Here is a 7,403-nt window from a genome sequence, read left to right on the forward strand (position 1 = left end):
CCATAAAGTTCCAAGTGTTTCTGAGGCCTATCAAACAAAATTCAGGTCCTGTGAGGCCCTTGGTCCCAAAACCGAGCTCACCGGAACATGTGTTTTCCTGGCATCATTAGCACATTTTATGCAATGGAAAGAGCATGGTCTTAGAGATCATCTGCTGAGTTCAGTACCCAGTTCACACTCTGTGGCCTTGAGCAAATGTTTAATTCAACCGATAAATTTTGAGTGTATATTTTGTCCCAGGTACAAGAGACATAGAGATGGGCATAGTAGTAAAAATTCCCTGGTCTCCTTTTGAGTGGGGAAAGGCAATTTAAAACTACATAGTAAATTAGTGATAGAACTATAGAAAAAAAGAATGGGGTGGGTACAATTTTTGTGGATGTCATGAAAGGCCACACTTAGAATAATGTGATATGTGAATGAAACCTGAAGGAGGAACAACATCTTAGAGGGACCTGCAGGAGAACCCTTGGAGTGTTCAAGGAATAGCCAGCTTGAGAGTAGAAAGGGAGCAGCATGGAGAGCAGTGGGCCGTGAGCTCAGGGAGGTATTGGGTTGGCCGCTGTATGTAGTTCATCGTGAAGACTTTTAGTAAGAGGGGAGCCTACCGGAGGGTTCCGAACAGATGAGGGTCCTAAAATGACTTGTGGTATAGCTTCTCTGAATCTTCTCTAGGAAAAGTCTCTGATGGCTCAGATTTGTAAATAATAAGTGATACAATTCATGTGCAGAATCTAGAGTGCCTGGCACATAAAAAAAATCAGTTCTTATAAAACAGGTTGGGTTACATACAGGAGTTGTTGAGAAATCAGATACTGGATTCAGACAGGCTTGGTTTTCAATTTCAGTTCTGCCACTGATACACCGTGAGTCTGGCCAAGTCACTTAGCCTCTGTGAGCTTTAGTAGCACCATATGACTTCATAAGAGAAGGCATTGTGTACAGTGCTTAGCACAACAGCAGACTTACAGCAAGTCCTCAATACATCCATATATGTTGAAAAATTTTTAAATATTAGACGGTTTTAGTAAATTAGGTAGATTTTGTAAATTGGCCATTCTCTCTTCCAATCATTGGGCAAATGGGCTACCAATGAATTAGCTTTGAAAAATGATTTGTTGCAGAGCCCCACAGTGGGAGGTTCGTTCAGTCCCACAACCCTGGGATCATAACCTGAGCTGAAATGAGGAGTCAGACCCTCAACTGACTGAGCCACCCTGGAGCCCCATAAAGAAGAAGATAATTTTTAAAATTACAAGTATACCCATTCAGTTACCATTTCTGGTGCTTTTCATTCTTTTTGTAGATCTACATTTCCATCTGGTATCATTTTTTCACACTGAGTGGAGCCTGCTTAAGATTCTCTCTCTCTAGGGAAAATGGGTGATGGGCATTGAGAAGGGCACTTGTTGTGATGAGCCCTGGGTGTTGTATGTAAGCAATGAATCACGGGAATCTATCCCCAAAACCAGAACACACTGTACTTACTGTATGTTAGTCAACTTGACAATAAATTATATATATATTTAAAAAAAAAAAAAGGATTCTCTCTCTCTCTCCTGCTCCATGCTCTGCGTAGAGACTTCCTGAGATTCTCTCTCTCTAAAACAACATTGAAAAACATTATCTTCTTTAAAAGATAATTAACTGTTAACCAAAAATAAGTGTCACAGAGAGTCGACACAAGGAATCTAGTCAGCCACTCATGTGCAAGTGAGTTACTTAACCGTCATTCAGCTGGCAGGAGGGCCAGGGAATATAAATCAGGTTTCCTGATGCCTTGTCCAGATTTTGCGCTACCTAACTGAATGACGACAGATACAAAACTCCTTTCAAACAGACCGGAAACTCTTACTCTTTCTGGTTTCCAGGTCAGAAACTCTTCTTCCTTTTCAGTCCTTCCTCTCTCCATTCCTTGCTCACACACCCCCTCGTGACAATATTTACACAGCGCTCTATAGCTGCCAACTCTTCCGTGTCTGTTACCTCACTTGATCCTAAGAACAACTCCAAGAAATGCCTAGGTCAGGGGTTTGCATCTTCTTGATTTTATGGATGCAGAAACTGAATCTCAGACCGGAGTTAAATTCCCCGGGATGAGGGATTCATAGCTTGGTGAAGGCAGGGCTGAAATTTCAATCTTCTGACTCTAGCGTGTGTGCTCATTCCATCAGCCCTAAGTTGCGTCTCTCGTGTGCCTGAATCCCATGTTGCTTGGGCATTCATTTTACTTCTCAATTATTTTCTCACACAGGTCGATTTTGTCCCTCAATATAGAATTCTAGATTGTCAGGTTTTTGTTTTTCATTCAGTACCTTGAAGATGTTGCTGCACTGTCTTTTTGTACACATTGTCTCTACTGAGAAATTTTCCGTCATCCTTAACTTTGTTCTTTTTTTTTTTTTTTTTTTGAGGGGTGGGGAGGGTCAGAGGAAGAGAGCAAATCTTAAGTAGGCTCCACACCCAGCATGGAGCCCAACATCAACACGGGCTCAAACTCACAAACCATGAGATCATGACCTGAGCCGAAATCAAGAGTTGGACGCTTAACCGACTGAGCCACCCAGGTACCCCTTGTTCATTTTTTTTTTTTTTTTAACTTTTGGTGATTAAAAGTTTTGCTCTGTCACTGGTTTCAAGCAATTTTTAAATAATGTTCCTTGATTTTTTTTTAATGTACAATGTACATTAAAAGATATAAGGTTTTACGTGTGTGTGTTTCTTGTGCTTGAAGCTCATTGGGCTTACAGGTTTCATCAAGTTTCAATTTTTTTTTCGGCCATTATTTCTTCACATATTACTTCTGTCTTCTCCTTCTCCTTCAGGGATTATGTACAGCTGGAAAGATAAGGATAAGCTTCCTATAATGAAGCGATTTGAGATAGGCTTTGAGAATTGGCCAGGATTTGAACTGGTGGAGATGTGGGTAGAACACTTGATAGCTTATTATTTTGAGAGACAGCAGAGCAAGCACGAAGTGGGGAGAGGAAGAGATTCCCAAGCAGGCTCTGCACTGCCCCATGTGGAGCTTGAACCCAGGAACCATAAGATTGTGACCTGAGCTGAAGTCAAGAGTCAGACGCTTAACCGACTGAGCCAGCCAGGTGCCCCTTGATAACGCATTTAATACAAGGGGATCAAGAGAGGAAAGAGGACACCAATCTCAGCCCGTGTGGCTGGGAGAATACTGTTTCCACAGGCAGAAATGAGGACTAACGGAGTTTACTAAAGAGGAAGATGTTGAGGGGCACCTGGCTGGCTTGGTCGGTAGAGCATGTGACTCTTAATCTCAGGGTTATGAGTTCAACCCCCATGTTGGGTGTAGAGATTACTTAAAAATAATTCTTTTTCAAAAAAGAGGAAGTTGAGTTCATTCTATGGTTGAGCCTGAGGTGCTTTTGTGACCTGTGACTAGAGAGTACAGCAGGCAGAGTTATTAATGTAAGTCTGTTGCTCAGGAACAGGATTGGGATAAGAGACCCGGATTTGGGAATTACCAGTAGAGAGGTGGCAGCTGAAACCACAATGGGTGGAATTCTTAACATGATGGCCAAAGAAGAGGCCAAAGAAGGCCTGGTCATTGAGACATTCTACTTCTAGCAATTTATTATAGGAAAAGATTAATTGTTCACAACAATTCATAAAAGGAGATTCATTGAAGCACTCTTTATAATCAAAAACAAACTAGAAATGACATGTCCCACAATGGAGAATTGCTTAAATAAGTGGAATATACGATAGGATACAATATACCCATTAAAAATGATGATTTAGAAGAATATAACAAAAAAATGTTCACTTTACAAACAAAAAGCAAGTAATAAGATCACAGTATACAGTGTGATGCCATTTTTAATAAAAAATATATGGCTATACAAGCAGAGAAAAAGAGATAATACCATATAGCTTATCTTTGGACGGTAGTGTTACCTATGGTCTTTATATTCTTTTTGCTTATCTACATTTGCTAAACTCTCCACAGTAAGTAGCATGACTTCTACAGCAAAATCTATGACAATTTCTTAAAAACTGACCTAGAAGAACTCTTGTGGATTTCGAGAGTGTGTGGAGGATGGCCAGCAGGGAAGGGAGCGGGAAAGGAAGCAGACAATTCATGGAGAATCAGGATTACATACCAGCTTGGCCAGAGGGGCTGACACTGGGACACTTACCAAAGTAGAGCTGTCTGAACTCCTGGAAGAGGCTTTGGATTTGGTGCTCTGAGTTTTTGTGACTGCTCTTAAGAAGTGTGATGGAGAGAGTGGTCACTCCCTGGCCCAAGAGGTCTTATGATCATACAGTCAGTCCCTCAGAGGCCTGTCTTGCACGGGGATCTGGCCTCACCGTGCACCTTCTGGGCTGAGTGGCCACTTCCTTGCACTTGCCCTTGCATCGGATCCCTGTCCAGGCCTGTTGTCGAGACCATTAGAACCAGGATGTTGCAAAGCCCCTCAGGTAGCAGTTTCCTACAGAGGTTGTTAAATGCATATACGTAGGCCCAGTCCCAAACCATCTGAATAAGAGTATCTGGCTATCTGCCTTGTGAATCCTGAGTATTAGGAATCTGCCTTTTAATAAGCCTCCTTAGGGATTCAAGTTGCAGAACCTCTGCATTCAGGCCTGGTTTCTGGCACACAGAGTCAGAGAGAACTGAATCTGGACGCTTCTGTAAATTAGCACAACTAAGTCTTTTGGTCACGCATCAGAAATTCCAGGATATGAGAAAAAACTTTCTGAATTCAACAGACACCATGGCCTTGCATATGTCCTGGGAGCCTTTTGGAGCTGGGCCTCAGTACACAACCGGAAGGGAAGAATGGGCGTGGCTCTCCCTGGTGACAACTTGTCAGGAGAGGCTTTCAGAGACTTTGCCCAATTGGTCTGAGCCGAGAGCTAGTGCAGCTCCGTTCTCAAAGGCCCAAGCAGCCAGAACGCAGAAATCAATCCACTGAGGCACTCCACCTGTGAAGCTGGAAAGCTGTCAGATAGTGGTCAGGAGTAGGGGAGCCTGGCTGTCCCAGTCGGTGGAGCGTGTGCCTCTTGATCTCGGGGTTGAGTGTAGAGATTACCTAAAAATAAAATCTTAAAAAAAAAAAAAAAAAGGTCAGAGTTAGATGGGCCAAAGGGAGGGGCCTCTGACAAAAAGCGGATCAGGATTCAGAGGCCAAAAATTATTCCCGAATCTAGACAGGAGACCTCAGGGGGCACCCATCCATCCCATTATAAAAGGTATATAAAAGGTGTATGCTAGATTGTATTATGGTTTCCAAGGATTTGATGTAAAATCCTATTCCTCACACACTGACACTGGCTTGCCCACATGACTTGCTTTGGCCAAGCACATGTGAGCGGGATTGATGTAAGCCACTTACTTGCAGCAACGTTAAGATCTGTCATCTGGTTCTGCCATCTCTCATTTCCTTCCTTTGCCGCAAGACCAGCATGTTTCAGATCGGGTCTGCCTCTTGTCTGGGTGCCAGAATGAAGAAGAAGTGGAGAGGGTGCCTGGGTGGCTTAGTCAGTTGAACCAGCCAACTCTTGATTTTGGCTCAGGTCATGATCCCAGGGTGGTGGGATCATGCCCCAGGTAGGGCTCTGTGCTGAGCGTGGAGCCAGCTTAAGATTGTCTCTCTCTCTCTCTCTCTCTCCCACTTGCATGTGATCTCTCTCTTAAAAAAAAAAAAAAGAAAAGAGGTGGAGAAGAATTGCAGTCAACCTCTGAAGGACACATAACAGAGCAAGAAATGAACCCCTGAGATTTTGGGGTCATTATTACCATAGCCCAACCTAGTCAGAGCTGACCAGTAAAGAAATAGTTTTTTTAGGGTTGTGAAAACAAAACAGTAGTATTCCAATGAATTTTTAAGGAAAACTACCCATATTTATTCCTTAGCCTAACCAAATAGTTTTAATGTTTACATATGCCTACATGGAAATGTGCTGAAATAGACCACTGCACTTTATGTTGCTTGTACACTTGGATTTCTTCAGAGAAGGAGCCTGGTGGTGGAGGAGGATCAACTCCCCACTAGAGGAGGCCAGAGGAAAGGGCTGTCCGTGGAGCCAGTGACCAGCACAGAGCCATCTGTTGTGAGGCAGGGAAGTGAAACTGAGCAAATCTATTTCCTTGGCATCGTTAGACCGTTGGAGAAAGTAATGCCAAGTTCTTTCTTTTCTTACAGTCTGTCGTGCCTGTTTACTGTCCTGCCAAGGCAGGGGTGGATTTCAGCCCTGTTCTCTGATCTTCCATTTCCGAAAGCCTCAGTCCCACCACAGGCTGGGACCCTGCAGGCCGTAAGGTGGAGTTTACAGAATTCAGCACCGAACAATGCAGGCATCAGCTCTGCCCTCCTGGGGCCTACAGTCTGATGGCGTAGAGAAATAAACGTTTTTTTTTAAGTTTATTTATTTATTTTGAGAGAGACAGAGACAGCCTGAGGGGAGGGGCAGAGATAGAGGGAGACAGAAAGTCCCCAGCAGGCTCTGCACTGCCAGCACAGACCCTGACAAGGGGCTTGAAATCACGAAACCGTGAGATCATGACCTGAGCCGAAACCAAGAGTCGGATGCTTCATCGACTGAGCCACCCAGATACCCTTAGAAATAAATAAATTTATTATGTATCGAATCATTACAAATTGGGTAAGTCCTCCAAATGAGACACACAGGATGCTGTGATGGATTGGAAAAGCACTGACAGTACGCAAGAATCTATTTAAAACAGAATTTTAAAACTGCCAACTGGGGAACATTAGTCAACCACAAACTCTATTTATTAAAATTTTTTTTTTCAACGTTTATTTATTTTTGGGACAGAGAGAGACAGAGCATGAACGGGGGAGGGGCAGAGAGAGAGGGAGACACAGAATCGGAAACAGGCTCCAGGCTCTGAGCCATCAGCCCAGAGCCAGACGCGGGGCTCGAACTCACGGACCGCGAGATCGTGACCTGGCTGAAGTCGGACGCTTAACCGACTGCGCCACCCAGGCGCCCCGACACAAACTCTATTTAGATGTTCATGATCACATCTTTAAAAAAAAAATGAGAACTGAATGTGGAGGTGAATAAAATAGCATCACATGTGGTAAGTGTAAATATTGTTTCATGCAACTGTCATTTTTGTTGTGTGTATGTTATCTATGTAGTTCTTGGCTCATAATCTAAAATGTAGTTGTTACAATGGATGGTGGTGAAAATAAATTTGAAAAACTAATTAAGATATGGCCTCAGGGAAGGCTGCTTTGAGGAAGACATCGCGCTGATAACCAAGGTGGGAACATGCTTGGCGTCCTCCAGGACAGGGGGAAGGCTGGCTTGTTTGAAGCATGGAGAACAGGAATACAGTTCTGGATATGGAAGTGCTGCAGAGGAGGAGGGACCGAATCCCTCTTTTTGCCATGAAA

Source organism: Lynx rufus, unplaced genomic scaffold (genome assembly GCF_022079265.1).
Source record: "Lynx rufus isolate CCGP_SWC_20201006 ecotype Redwood Valley unplaced genomic scaffold, mLynRuf1.p SCAF_8, whole genome shotgun sequence".
Classification (NCBI taxonomy): domain Eukaryota; kingdom Metazoa; phylum Chordata; class Mammalia; order Carnivora; family Felidae; genus Lynx; species Lynx rufus.